The 14,604-nt window shown below is 45.4% G+C and overlaps 1 protein-coding gene across 7 annotated transcripts in view; it reads left to right on the forward strand.

Moving 5' to 3' along the window:
* The window catches only part of LOC146599549 (uncharacterized), a 94,887-nt gene that overhangs the window by 28,706 nt on the left and 51,577 nt on the right, over positions 1 to 14,604 (forward strand). The window contains exons 1-2 of one of the 7 annotated variants that reach the window (XM_085298462.1): positions 9,420 to 9,688; positions 11,794 to 11,879. The exons of 4 other annotated variants lie outside the window; for them this stretch is intronic. The gene's annotated coding sequence lies outside the window, so the exon portion shown is untranslated. Of the gene's footprint in view, positions 1 to 9,419; positions 9,689 to 11,793; positions 11,880 to 14,604 lie in introns of those variants that run through there. 2 more of the 7 variants (XM_085298461.1, XM_085298466.1) reach the window with 2 other exon arrangements.

Genomic DNA, 14,604 nt, shown 5'->3' on the forward strand with positions numbered 1-14,604 from the left:
GCTTGCCTTCTGTGGGGCTATTGGTGTGGCCACGTGCCTTTTCCACTGCAAGTTGCCACATGGCAGAGTGTGGCTTTGCAAAGCAGAGTTAAATGCTGTTGAAGGGCTTTCTCCTCATCTTCTGCCTTCCTCTTGGAGAAGAGCCTGCCAAGTGCCTACCTCTTGCAGCTCTGAAATCAGGGCCGCTCTGCATGGAGCTTGGTATCCCCCAAGGCACAAATTTGTCTTGTGATTTTGGAGTGGCTGTGCTTCCAGGGTTATTCTGAGCCAACCCTGAGGTTTTGATTTAAAAAAATAAATTAAATTTAATGAGGAAAAATGAAACGAGAGCTGTAGATACTTGTGAAGCTCTTCAGCAGCRGCTTGTGTTTTGACTGGAGGCTGAGCCTCTCGTTAGCTCAGGAGAGCAGGAAGCCTTGTGCAGGTTGGGAACTAGTTAGCATCAGCAGTTGTGTTGAGCATGTTTTATATCCTCTTGCCAGAGTGTCTGTCAATGCCTGTGTTTACAAACAGACTATCTCATTAGTTAGGGCAGGCAGATAATGTGGCAGGGGGCCCAGGTTTGGGTAAGCTTTTGGGCAGCTTGCTTGAAGGAGGAGGCAGTTGCTGAAGCATTCACAAACTTGACTGTGAGCAATGAGCAAACTCTTCCTGGCTTCCAGGCAGAGGAGGAGCTGCCTTGCTCATTCCCAAGGAGGTGGCAAAAAAAAAAGCTTTGGGAACGCACTGCTTCCTGTCATGCTCCTGTGCATTAACTCTCAGTGCATCTCTGCAGTTTTTATGATGATCAGCCTTGCCAGCTACTGGCAGACAATGAGTTGGATATTCCCATAATAAATTTCTTCCTTCAAAGTCATAAGAGAGGTCTGCCAGACTGCTTTCAGGGAGGGTAGTTCTTCTGTTTTTTCTCCCATAAGTTACATGAAAAGGAAAACGTTTTGTTGGTACTTACTTGAGACTGAATGAGTGTCATAAAAAAAATGGATTTTGATATCCAGTAATTTGCAACATGCAATGTTGCAATGGCAATGCRGATGTCTCGTGCAAACTCCTTTGTTAGGTTAGCTCTTTTTTTCTTTTCCTGCTTATATAAAGAAGTATAAGACCCTTTGTAATGTTATTCCCATATATTTAGAAGTAAGAGCACAAAGGTTAAGCCTTTAAACACCTTCAGTCTTCCCCTTTCTCGCAAGATTGAGAGGAAGGGTCCTGGTGCCTTGTTTAACTGGATTTGCCTAGCATGAACTCAGCTGATGCTTCTGCCAGACCCTACAAGCCTGTAAAATGGGGTATGTTATCTCCAAACGTGCATCATCTTTCATCACTCAGTATAATGAATGGGGCACACCTATTTTGAGATGTTTTTGTCTGACAATAGTTTACTAACTTACCCTGAATTCTTTGTGATTGGGGATGTTATCTTAAGTTTTTATGATTAATACTGAGGAGTCACTGTGGTATTTTGCTTGAACTTGTGTCTGCTTTTGCACTTCAAAGAGTGCAGCTCCATTTTGTATAAACAGAGCTTTTACAAAAGTAATCATAGTTACTCTGACAGGCTCTTGTGGAGCCAACAGTAGGCTGCGGGAATTTCCCCAAATTGTTGTCTTGTTTTCCTTTTCAAGCTTTCTCCTGTTTTTCTCCTGCTTAGAAGTAACGCTGTGGATGGTGGCAGGAGCAGAGAGAAGTCAGCAATTCCAGAGTTAACTTATCAGTTTGTCCTTGGTTCACCCCTCTTACTTATCTTTCCACAGCAATCTTGAGAGATGACATTGTTAGCCAGAAGAAATATATTTCCTTTTAAGTGGAAAAAAAAACAGAATTGAGAGTTGCCTTGGTCAAGTACAAAGAATTCAGATGCTCTGCTCTTATCTGCTCTATCTGAGCTGTGCCCTGCTTTAATGCTCGACTGAAAGTTGGATGGAGTAGTGATATAATGGAAACTTTGGTGTGACTAAACCTCGCATCCACTATTCCCACAGGAAATCCGGGCAATGCCTTTGACTCGCACCAGCAAACTGTTGTCGTTGTGGATATTGGACTACAACGGCACAAACATATCAGAGCGCTTGCAGCCACCATGTGTTTTGGGACATAGATTTATGCAATGACCTTTCTGGCATAGTTTATCTGTTGCCTAATGCTCTGTGGTTGCTGGAAGCTGGCAGTGTTTAGGGGATGTCCGAGTTTAGCAGAAGGGTTCTCATTTCATCCGACAGCGTGAGAAACCAGCTAACTATTTTGTGCCTYGATTCCTCCCTTTAAGAATGCATTCTTTAAATTGAGATATTAAACTACCTATCTTCATATCTCTATGGCATAAACTGTCAYAGATGTACTGTTGACAATAGCATATTGAGAGCTGGCAAAAGCAGGCTGCTGACTACTTTGAAATGAATCAAAGACTGCCTTGTTTAAATGGAAGTGTGTCCCAATTCCTCGGCACCAGTGCCACGTTATTCCCTGTTGAATCTGGTGCAGTTTCGTACAGGCAGGCAGAATATCTTTTTGTGCGTCATTTGTGGAATAGCCTACTTAACAGGATAGGACATGGCTTAAGTTTTCTGTCATAGAATCAGTAAGGTTGGAAGGGGCCTCTGGAGATCATCTAGTCCAACCTCCCTGCTCAGCAGGGTCACCTAGAGCATGTTAGACAGGGCTGCATCYAGVCRGGCCTTGAGTATCTCCAGAGAAGGAGACTCCACAACCTCTCTGGGCAACCTGTTCCAGTGCTCCGTCACTCTCACAGGGAAGAAATTCACCCTCACGTACAGGCAGAACTTCCTGTGCTTCAATTTCTGCCYATTGCCTCTTGTCCTGTCACATGGGACAACTGAAAAGTTTGTCCCTGTCCCCCTGACATCCTCCCCTCAGATACTTGTACACGTTGATAAGATCCCCCCTCAGTCTTCTCTTCCCCAGGCTGAAGAGGCCCAGCTCTCACAGCCGTTCCTCAGATGGCAGGTGCTCCAGCCCTCTGATCATCTTTGTAGCCCTGTGCTGGACTCTCTCCAGTAGCTCCCTGTCTCTCTTGTACTGGGCAGCCCAGAACTGGACACAGTCCTCGAGATGAGGCCTCCCCAGGGCTGAGTAGAGGGGCAGGATCACCTCCCTTGACCTGCTGGCGACACTCTTCCCAATGCAGCCCAGGAGACCATTGGCCTTCCTGGCCACAAGGGCACCTTGCTGGCTCATGGTCAACTTGTCATCCACCAGCACTCCCAGGTCCTTCTCTGCAGAGCTGCTTTCCAGCAGGTCAGCCTCCAGCTTGTACTGGTGCCTAGGGTTATTTCTCCCTAGGTGCAGGACCCTGCACTTGCCGTTGTTGAACCTCAGGAGGTTCCTCTCTGCCCAGCTCTCCAGCCTGTCCAGGTCTATGCTGCTCTATTTTTTGCAGGAAATTTTTGCAGTTATTAAGGTTAAAAGCTTCTATTTGTAAAAGCTTAAATCTTGGAGCGTGACTCCCTAATAACATGTGGTGGGTTTTGGAAAGAAGTTAGTCCCTTAAAATTACCTATAAGGGATGTTACAACCATTAAGTCATGTTTAAGTTCTTTTTCTTTGTGCAAATGGTACATAAGGTTGTTTGAAAGCTGAGCTACTACTGTTTATTTTCTTAAAAAAAATAATAATAATGGACCGTTCATCTTAGGCAAATGTCCCTTTTTTAAGAGGCCTCTTCATTTTTTCAGTTATGGCTTTTTTTTGCGTGGGAGCCACTCTGTTCCTTCCATCTAATTTCTGTGCTCATGCGTCTTGGTGTTCCCATTTCAGAAAGGAGGGCACAGGTGCAGCTGACAAACTTCCAAACCCAGCGGTACAGAAAAGCGTCAAAAGTTCTGGGGCAGTAAAAATGAGCAAGAAAAACCCTCCAAAACTCCTTAAACATCATCTGCCTTGTAAAGGCCCCGTAATAACTTGTTGCTATTGGAACTGAATAATCTTTTAATAACCAAAAAGAAATGGAGAGTTTCTGTAAAGAGCACTGAATAATTTTCAAAGCAAATTAGATGGTTTACCCATCTGATGTTGCCACTGTGGTGTCAAACCCTAKGACTTAAAATGGGGCATTTGAGTGTTCCTGAACTGCAGGACCTGTAAGAGTTCTCTGTCTCCATATTCTGTGGTGGTGGCGCTGGTGGTGGTATTGGCATTTCTCACGCTGTGATGCAAGGTGACACCCGGTAGTCAGAGTCGATGCTTGCCTAGTGTTTGCCCAGTCTCTAGTGTCTTGTGAGGGGTGCCCAAATACAGCTGTCATGGTTGAAGTAAGTTTGAGTTAGGCAGTATTTTTCTATGACTGTGTTAAGTTTCTGAAGAGTGATTTTTCCTTCCTCTCTGCCTCTCTTAAGTCTTCTGAAAGCCTATTGAGAGAAAAGGGGGGTGACTTTCTTCAAGAGCAGCTGAATACCATGCCCTGGTTGCCATGGTTTTTAAATGAAGTGTTTCAGAGGATGTACAAAAGCATCTTTAGCACTTGCAGTACAAGGAGAATGAAAGGACACAGATTATGTCAGCACTGCAATGAAAGTCATCCGTTTATTGTTGGGGGGTGACCCCATTTGGATAGTATTTACGGAGTGGGAGGAGAGACTGGACCTGTTTCAGCTGACTTTTGAGCCTAAAATGTACTTCCAGCCTTTGCCTAGTGATTGCATTGGCTGCGACTGGGTAAGCAGGACTGTGGGGAGGGTGTTCCCCTGTGTGTCGGTGCCGTGACGTGTCCCGTCTTGGCTGGACGCACGCTGCCAAAAGGGTTGATTCACGCTTCATTTCTCTGTGCTGTATTGTACTGCACGGGGGGGGGGGGGGGAGAAAATTAATTGTCGGAGGGAACCTGCCTGCTGAGTTTGTAATTGGAAAGCTTTTTAATCTCCAGAGAGTRTATAATTTGCAGACCAGTTGCAGTTAAGCAAATCTGGCTGCTGAAGCGTTTRAATTCGGTGAGTCTGAGCTGGGCACATTCAGCAACAGGCAGGATAAAAAAAAAAAATATATCTGTCCTCACGGTGGCCACTGTAATCCATCTGTTGGCAGTCTCCGGCGTGTGCACACAGTATTTAGTAATTAATTAGAGGCCATTGCTTCCGGYGCTAGAGCCGCTTGGGTGAGGAGGCCGTCGTCATGCCAAGAGCGAGCCACCTCGTGAGCTGAAGGCTGCGACCCTGTAAGGGAGCGATGAAGGTAACAGCTTGTTAAGGCTGCGTGCAGTGGGGTAGCTCTCTGTGGTTTTCTTTTCCCTCCCTAAAAGATGACAGGCAGTTTGTTTTTAAGCATCACCTGCATTGTGTTTTCCTGCCCCCTTCTCTTCTTGTAGCCAAGATTATGATGAAGAACTTCCTTTTCATCTTAAAGGATTTTGTGTTGCTGCCTCTGTACACCATCTGTATCTTCTGCTGGAAGGCTCTTATCCGCCTGTATAAACAATTTTGGTTCTGTTGCGAGTAATGCACTGTTTGTAGATCCTGGAAAGGAGGCAATTTCTTGGATTTTTTTTTTTATAGGTTTCCTGAGTCAGCAGAACAGTTTCCTTTCCAGAAAAAAGGAGGCTCGGGATCATCTGTCTTTCTCTCTCTTTCCTTGCCTAACATGTCTTGAATGCACTGCCACTCACTATGAAATCTGGACCCCTGAGGCAGTAAAGKCATCGTTTCATGAGACAGGGTATACGGGTTTAATAAATTTGGCATGCTGAAGGGTTGTATCCTCCCTTCTTCTTTGTATCTGTAACTTACCTTGGGCGGGTTCTTGATCGCAACTTTAAAGGTGTTTCAGTTTGTTGAAAGGGAGGAGAATAAACCAAGGAAGAAAGTAGGAAGGTTTTCCACTACATTGGTGAATTAGCGTCTGTAACCTTCTTCTTCGCTGTGAGAGTGCACATCCTGCGGGAGAGGAGCTTTGAAGTAAGCAGCAAGACTTTGTTAGAGAGCTCGACCCTTACTAGGCACAAGAGTAGATGCCTGGGAGGAGATGGCCATAAACATAAGAAGGGACTGTTTGAATTTGCCGCTTTTGAGACGCAATCAGCTGCAAAGCGCAGGTGCATCGAAAGCCTGGCTGCACTGGTTCCCTTGTCACAGCCCCACTTCTGCGTTAATGGGACTTTCTCCTCCGTAGGAGCCAGTGTCCGGTACTTTAGGTTTGCAAAATATCTGCTGGCTGAAGCAGCTTTCTTGTTTGTCTGCTGAAATATCCAAACGATTTTAAACAGAGGTGTTACTGCACAGTGGGAGGCTACAGTGGGCAGACGAACTAAGTAGCGTTTATCTCATGGGGCCAGGCCAGCGCACGTTATTTTACCGTTCAGAACTCTTCTGTGTGCCTTTTTCCTCTTGATTTCTTTTTTCCTGATCAAATTTGATAATACTAGTAAAAGTAAAGAGTAATGAAAATTGAGGAACTTGTGCTGCCTCTTACGTAGCTGTTGCTTGAAGAGTCTAATTGGTGTGTAGCTCATAGTTTCATGAGAAAAGAGGTAAGAACAACCACTTTGCTTTCCTGTGACAAATTTAGCTCTGCGTAACTTAAGATAGGAGAGTAATTGGACATGATGTTGTTGCCCTTTTCTTGATTGAATTCTGTAATCTTAATCCATTATCTAATAGCAAGAAGACTTCCTAAGCTTGGAAATGAATTTTACTTTCTTGGAGAGAAAGATTTCATCTTAATCTGCCTGGGGAATTCTCTCTGTATCCTTGCACGGATTAAAAGCAGCAGCTGTGAGATGGCTCACTTGAGATCATGCATGGAGAAATCACCCGTAGCGCAAAGCATTAAGGACAGCGTACGCCAGCCACGTGTGAGTTGAAAAGATGCTTTGCAGACTTGAACAACAGGAGGAAGAAATTCTCTCTGAGTTGGAGTTGGTCAGGGGAACAGCAGAGAACTGCAGGCATGGGGAAGGCACGCTGCACACCACCTCCAGGAGCCTCGTGTGGGGCCTCTTCAGGGCATCGCTGTGTTTTTGCAGATGTGGCTGGTTGCTGGGCCAACAACAACATGTTGAATCACCGTCAGGACACCCCTACCTTGCAGTAGGGTTGGAAGGTTTCAGCACACGGTTGGCCACTGTTTAGTGGCCCTGTCATTCTGGCTCATCTCCAAGACACGTAGCTGGTTATGCAGCTAAAATGAACCTCCCACAAACTTCCCCTTGGCTTTGTCTGTTATATCTGTAAGCTCACGCCTGAGGAGCAGCTTTGAGGAGCAGCTTTCTGCTGCCGCTTCTGCCTTTGTGGAGTCCTGTAGTGTGGTCTGTACAAGGGCTAACCGTAGGGGTGGTCTGTCACTCAGCCATTCTGCCCGGTAAGCCGGCTACTTCCAGAGCTCCCTGGGATTGAAGAAGGCGAGGAAAAAAAAAAACAAAAAAACAAAACTTTAGTGTTAGTATGTAGCATTAGGATTGATTACTATTTTTCCCCTTCTTTCTGATAGGGTTTCTTCTAGAGATTTTACATATCTGCAGTTTATAATTGAATTTCTTCTGGCATTTAACAGCTTTAAAAAGGACTAAATCAGCTACCRGCTGGAGTTGTGGTCAGGTATGCATGAAGAGGCAGAAACTTTCATGTCCTCCTCTTCTAAAGGAGAAAGCAAAAAGGGGAGCAGAAGAGCTGAGAGCTGTCCTGTGACAYGAGCTATTCTACACTTATAGCCACAACCCTGCTTTAAACAGTATGGGGCTGTGTTTGGTGATGCTCTTTTAATTACCTGTGTGACCGTCAGCTTTGCAAGGGCGCAGCTGAACCACTGGCTTTGTCCATGTGCCACGTTTGTGGTCTGTAAGCCTGGAAAGTGGCATTTCTGCCACTGCTCTTCTCTGGGAAAGGTCTTTGGGGTGGTCTTAGCCTGGGTTTCAGTGCAACGCTCCTGCCTGTTTTTCCCTAATAACTATTTAATCTTTTGACCTGCTGCATCTATATTTGCCGGAGTAAAATCTGAGGAGTTAATTTCCTCCTTGATGGCTAAGGAATGGGAAATGCAGTCCAAAGTTAGAGCTCCCATGGAGGGAGAGGCAGACAGACCTCTGCTGCAGCCTCTGGCAGCTGCTGGCTCTCTTGCACTGGGCATCCCATCCAGAGCAGGAGCAACATCGTTTTCCTCTTGCCTGGACACTTGTTACTGGAGATGCAAGGGGGAAAACTCATTGGGCAGAGGGAATAAGTCCTTAGAAAATTGGGCTTTATTAGTTATTCTGTGGACATCTTAACTTGCAGACTGACGACTCAGCAGGATTTGAGCCCTGCTGCTGCCAYGTGACGTCCTAAGAGCAGCCTGTGCCAGGGCCTTGGCTCCAGCGCGGCTGGGAGGCAGCAGCTCCACAACAGCGGGCTCCTGCCGGCAAGGAAGTGGAGACAGTTGTTCTTTCTGCTAACCAGCCTGGCCTCTTGGCTGGTCATACTATAGCCTTGAGGAGTACRATCCATTTTCTCTGAGGCTTGTGCAAGACAAAAAGCAAAGTGCTACAAACCGCAAMGACTTCCACTCTAAAAATACCATAAAAGGCTGCATCCTCAAAAGCTGGGCATGGAAGCTGTTCCCACCCACATTGCTGCTGTGTGAGTCACTTGGCCATCATATCGACTCCCTCCACGCGGATGCCTGGTTGAGGATGAAGTAAGAAGCAGCCAAGGACGAGGAACCACTCTGTAGTGCTGTGGGAGCGCTGAGCAGAGCTATGAAGAAAAGGATGACACATACACATGCACACGCGAACTTGACCAAACTGCTGGACAGTTTTGTTTCCATTAATATTTTGAGAGCTTCCAGCAAATGCCGCTTGTTAATGCTTTGAGACTATTATAGAAAAGAATCCTCTCCGTTCTCTGCCTGTGCAGAAACCCCCACCTCGCTTTTTGGATGTGCAGTGGTTGCTGCGTGAATATGAAACTTGAAACCCCTTTTGCTGTGGAAGTATGCTTTAAACTTTATCTACTCTCTTCAAACTTGAAATTAAGCCTGCCTGCCCCCCCCCCCTTCATTTTTCTTCTCCTCCTCCTCCCTGGTGCAGAAATAGGCAGTGTTCCAGGTAGCATTGCCTTACCTGCACCTCTCACCTCAAATGCAGGTAGTGGGGGAGGGGGGTAAACTTGGGGCTTGGGTCTGATTTGATTTTTCTGGAGATGCCGCCCACTGGCCTCAGCCTCTGCGATGGTGCGTTGCTGTTTTCCCTTTTCCTTCCTTCTGCTTGACTAAGGCTACCAAGGTTTACTGGATGACATTTGTCAGTGGGAAATTCTATAAAAAGCTCACTTTGCTTAGAAGCCAACCCAGCAGTGATGTCACATGAACAAGGTTTCCAAGTTCATCTCAACTGACTGTACGGAAACACGTTAGTGACTGTGGAGCCGGGAGCCCCACGTGTGTGGGCGGGGGGCCTAGGAAAGACTGTTCCCAAGCACATCTCTGCCTCTTTCGCAGTGATCTGGGTCCTGTGCTCCTGTAGAGGCTGGGCCTTGCGTGTCCCCTGAAACAAGCTTTTTTTAAAGGCCTGAATAACATGGCTGTGGTTGTTTCTCTGCTCGTAATTTTCAGGTTAGTTTTGTAAAAATATATATGTTTTTTTGATAGGCATTTATCCTGACTGCTTAGGGAAACGGGAGACTTGCATACTCTGCGTCTTTGATGCTGCTACTTTTGAACTGGGCCAGTTTCAAACAGCATTGACAGAGGAGCACATGGAGTAAAGGTATGAATTTAGACCTACTGGCGTCTGTGATAATGCAGCCGGGGGCCTGCCAAGGTGATAACTGTGGTCTGAGCCACAGAAAGCACTGGAGAGTTCACACAAGACATGGATAGTGTGGATGCTGCTGGTTTGGGAAGGCTATAGGCTTTCACCCTGTTTGAAACTGGAGAGACCACTTGTCCATCAAGTTCTGTTTTATACAGTCTTTCTTGCATCTCGGTGAAATCCCTGCTTTGACTTCAAGTGCATGGTACGTAGATGTATTGTAAGATGTGCAGCCTTTATAAACAAGACTTTGTTAGCTCCAGTTGACCATGGAGCAACTTGTGTTTTGGCTGTGGATGCTAGATAAGGAATAGGGCTTGTGTGGTATGAGCTATTCGCTGGGTGACCAGAAAAAGAGGTGCTGGCCAAAAGGACCAACGCCTTAAGGCCAAGTCCAGGGAAGACCACGAGTGGAAACAAGCAAGCGGTGGGCAGAAAGAATTGGCACGAGCCCGGGTTGGTACAAGGGGCGGCAGCCAGCACTCGGCGTCAGGCGGCTTCTGCTGGTTTGTTTTGGTGGTGGTGATGAGAAAAAGGGAAGGTTGCGGATGCGGATGCGTCTGCTAAAGGGCTTTGAGACATGCAGGGAAGCAAGGTGTGGCAGGCGCAAGATGTGCATTTGCTAAGGTGAGGAGGTTGCTACTACTTTATCCTCCTCCCTCCAACTCCCCAGCATGTGCTCAGTTATTTGTCATCCTTTTCCAAAGCAAGCAGCCTGTTCTCCCTCCGAGTCTGGCTTTTGAGCGGCTTTCTGGCCTTTCGCTGCACAGCACCTCTGCAGCACGCTCTGAACAATGTTTGCAGGCTAGAGCATGTGACCCAAACACAATTTCAGGAGAGAAATTATCACTGGATTTCATTTATCTTTGGAGGCAACAGCATGCTCTGAAATGGTGATGTTTGTTATATGTTCTTGGTTTGTTAAAATATTATTATATGTTATCAGAGGCTTTCACTGATCTGCCTGCAGTAATACCCTAGTATTTCTCTAAGTGGTCGATAAACCAGAGMTTATTTAAGCATTGAAAAGGTACAACACTATGCTGGGGTACATCTAAGTGCATCTTCCTTTATTCTGTTTGACCTGTAGTTTAGCTGGACTCTGGCTGGCATTTTCAGCCTGTGCTGCTGTAATCTGCAATTATAAACCATTTAAAGGTTATTTTCAATCAGTAAATAGCACGTGAGGAGGTTCTGGCATGTCAAAATGTGCATATGTGGCTACTGCAGTGACTCTGGACAGATCACTRAGGACTTGACTGGTGTTTTTCAAAGTCAAGCTTGTCCACAATTAAACCTCATGTTAAAACTTGAATTTKCCAACACCAGCAAAATTCTGTAAGTACAAGCCGAGTAATAGAAGTAGCTGTTCTTTAAAGCAGAACTTAATCAGAGAGGCTGATTAGCATAGTTTCTTGGTCTTTTTATAAGGATTAAGCATAATCTTTCTTTACTCTGCTTTGCTCTATTCTGGCAGGTGATGCTTTTGTGTATGTACTGCCTTTTGCAGCTCTGGTGTTGATACTTAAATGTGTTTTAAGATGCCTTTAAGGTCAGGATATGGTCTGTGCACAGTCCCTGCTTGGGTTTCCCTGTGTACAACCTGATACAGTCATCAGCCAGGACTGCTCTGGCCCTCAYGACGGTAGGCACTTCTCTCTGAAAAAGTGTCTTACTGTCCAAAATGTGGTTTATTATTAATACAGTATGTTCAAGGTGCAGTACTGCAGGGCATCCTAGGAAGTGAGCAACCGATGAACTATTACAAATTAACAGTAGGCCATATCTGGTTTTATTTATTTACTTTAAACAAATGCCTGCTACAGAGTAAATCATCCAGACTCCTCAGTGTGCCCCTAAGGAGCATTACACAACCTATATCCTAAAGAAAACTCTACAGCGGCTCTAGAGCTGCTGTCGAAGGGAGCTGTTGTGGCAGTACGCTGACACTTTTTTGGTGTCCGCTAATCCTCAATTRCCATCTCGCAGAGACAGGATGGCTTTGAGCAGCAGGCTGGATAATCAATTAAGTCTGTCTATAACTCATTTTTTTTCCCCAGTGCACTGTCTGACCTAGACTTTGGATGAGACGAGCAGAGGTTTCCAGCCCCGTGTGTGCGGACTGCCAAGGTTTCGTGGATGCTTGGTCTGTGCTTCTGCGTTTGTTATCTTTTTCCCACATTCTCTGCCTTCGTGCTCTGGCTGATGGTGGGGGGGTTGGCAGGAGAGTCTATATGGCACAGATTCTCTGCAACTTAATATGAGTGGCTGAAATATTTGCTCTTTTTAGAAAGTTATTTTGTAGAGTTAAGTGACTTCAGAAGATTTGCACTTGCCAGATTCAGGCAGTATCTTCCATTACACTACMTAGAAAAATTGGATCTTTGGAGTCTTTTCCTGAGCTACTCTTGTTCCGTTCCCTGAAAACAAATATTCAGTTTTCAAAGTTTCATTAAAAAAAAAAAAAAAACACCTTAAAATAAATAAATATGATAACATTGGGAAGTAAGCATCTGATAACATTTTCTCTAAAGAATGGGTGTGGGGTTTAGATATTTTTAGCTAAAGCTATTTTCAAGTTGTTGCTCTTCTATGACCTCCTTTTATTAATAACTTCTTATAATATTTTCTTTTAAATTTTTGTAGTTCCTTTAGCTTTTGCAACCAAAACACATTGCTGGGGGGAGGAGAAGAGGGAGCAGTAGCCTGTAGGCAGGAGTAGTAGTGAAATTGCTTTCTTGTGAATTTGTCTGGTTGTTTCACTATTTAAGAGAGTACAATTTCTGGACTGGGGATATTTTATAAGGGCTTTTTCCCAGGTTGACAGGGTGACTTGTGCTTCAGCGTCTCCCGCAGCTGCAACAGTCAGAGGATTGCTATGTCTTCTCCCTGGGCACTGGTTTCTTCAAAGAAGTTGAGATCTTGATTTCTCTTGAAAAAATGTACTTGGACAACAGGTTTAAAAGCTACTCAACAGAAGGGAAGGGTATACTGACAGAAACGTCATAATTAACAATCCCATGTAGGAAACCAGGCGTAAGAAGTAACAACTTCAATTCAGATCTTTGTGTAGTGGCTTGGTCTGCAGCTGACCATGTGGACAGATTTGGGACTCTAATGCAAATTTCTTTTTCTRAGATGATGTACATAGCAAAGCAGTTCCAGTGTAAAACCTGAAGATCGTCTTCATCAGTCYACAGGCTGCTATTTTTCTTGCTGTCTTCAAACTGAAAAGTCACTACAGATCCCTGCAATCAGCTAAGCAGTTCCTAGGTTTTTGTGAATGTCAAAGTGGCATTGAAGAAGCTTCTTGAAAAAGAGGTGGTGTGTTGAGCAGGAGGAGAGGCCAAGGAAGTATTCTGAGGTTGGGCTTGCTGATACTGTCTATTGATAGCTACCAGCCGGAAACGGTTGGGCTTTTTAAAGAAAACTGCCTGGTGTGCTGCGTGGTTAGGCGTTTCTCTTTGCCCGCATCTGATGACATTGTGCGACAGGAGCCACTAAGTCGAGTGTTAATAATAAACACCCCCCATGTACGGTTGCTCTGAAYGGTGTATTAGAGAGGATTAGCGCGAGAGCCGTCGGTGCCAGGTTGGGTGGTACTAAGTTGCTTTGCTGTGTGCGTCTTCGCCTGTTCTTTTCCCTGCCTGTGAGAGGGCGCTTGCGTAGGAACGGAACCGCCTTGAAGCATTGTTTTTGAAAACTGAAAAAAATCATTCTGAATAATCATCATTTTTAGGTGCTTCAATATAAGACTTGTCATATGTGGTTAATGTCACAATTGCTGCTTTACATTTAAGTAATATTGCCTTTGTAACAGAGGAGCCTTTCCCTCTGGAGATACTCTTAAATTAATATTGAGGGTAGAAAGATGTGGTTTTCCTGTTATTCTGCAGAACTGCAGAAATACGGGGTACTTAATGCATCCATCTCTTGTTAGATTGATTAGAATATAAGGAAAAAAGGGGGATGATTACATGCTTCACTGTAAGAGCTGATGCTTCTCCTGTCTGGTGTGAGAAGCAGCAGTGTTTGTGATGTAGCTGAAGCGCTGGGACTCTCTTCCCTCCCTCAGGAAATTGTTTTTTTGCAAGCCAGATCTCTCTCAATTTCCATGTTTCTGACCAGTCACAGGCACTGTCCAGCTGGCAGATTCAAAGTTTGAGCCCTAAGGTAAAGGAAGCCGTCYGAGAATTTGTCTCAGTGTAGCTGTATCCAGCATCCTCCCCTCTCTCCGGAACCCTGTGTTTGAAATCAGTGCAGCAAGCTTAGGTTTCACGACGCTGCTTTGCCCCATGAAGGACCCGAAAGTGCTTTGCAGCTGAGCAAAGTCTCATGCAGGGTTGAGTGGAGGAGCCCATCTACCCACAGCCCTGCTTGGACACAAGTGTCCTGGAGCAGCTGGGATAGACTGGCTTAAGTTGAGCCTGGGGAAGGGGGAGGAAAGGTGTATGCTTAAGTGCTTACCTGTTTGTATTTTTTTTCCTCAACATCAAAATCAGTGATCAGGAGTTTCTGTTAACTGGCAATAAATTAAATTAAGTAAAAATTCCCTGAGCTGAGATGTTTTGGTTGTGACAAGTACTTAAATCACTTACTGTGATGCCTTTTTTATGACARGTGTGTGTGTTGTTGGACTGAGATCAATCAGAAAAGATAACACAGCATCCTGAAGGTGTCAATGCCACCTCCGGTCAGTGGGCCAGTGTTGAGCCCAAAAAAAGCTCCTTGCACCCTGCAGCACCCAGCCTGCTTCCTGCAGCTGGTTTGTGTGCAGCTGCTGCCCAAGCACAGCCAGGCTCGGCCGTGAGATAACGGCACATGTGCAAGCGCTGCTTTCGACGAGGCTGCRTGGCAATCGTTGCAATAAC

Source organism: Rhea americana, unplaced genomic scaffold (genome assembly GCF_003343005.1).
Source record: "Rhea americana isolate MKP2758 unplaced genomic scaffold, rheAme1 scaffold_139, whole genome shotgun sequence".
Lineage (NCBI taxonomy): Eukaryota > Metazoa > Chordata > Aves > Rheiformes > Rheidae > Rhea > Rhea americana.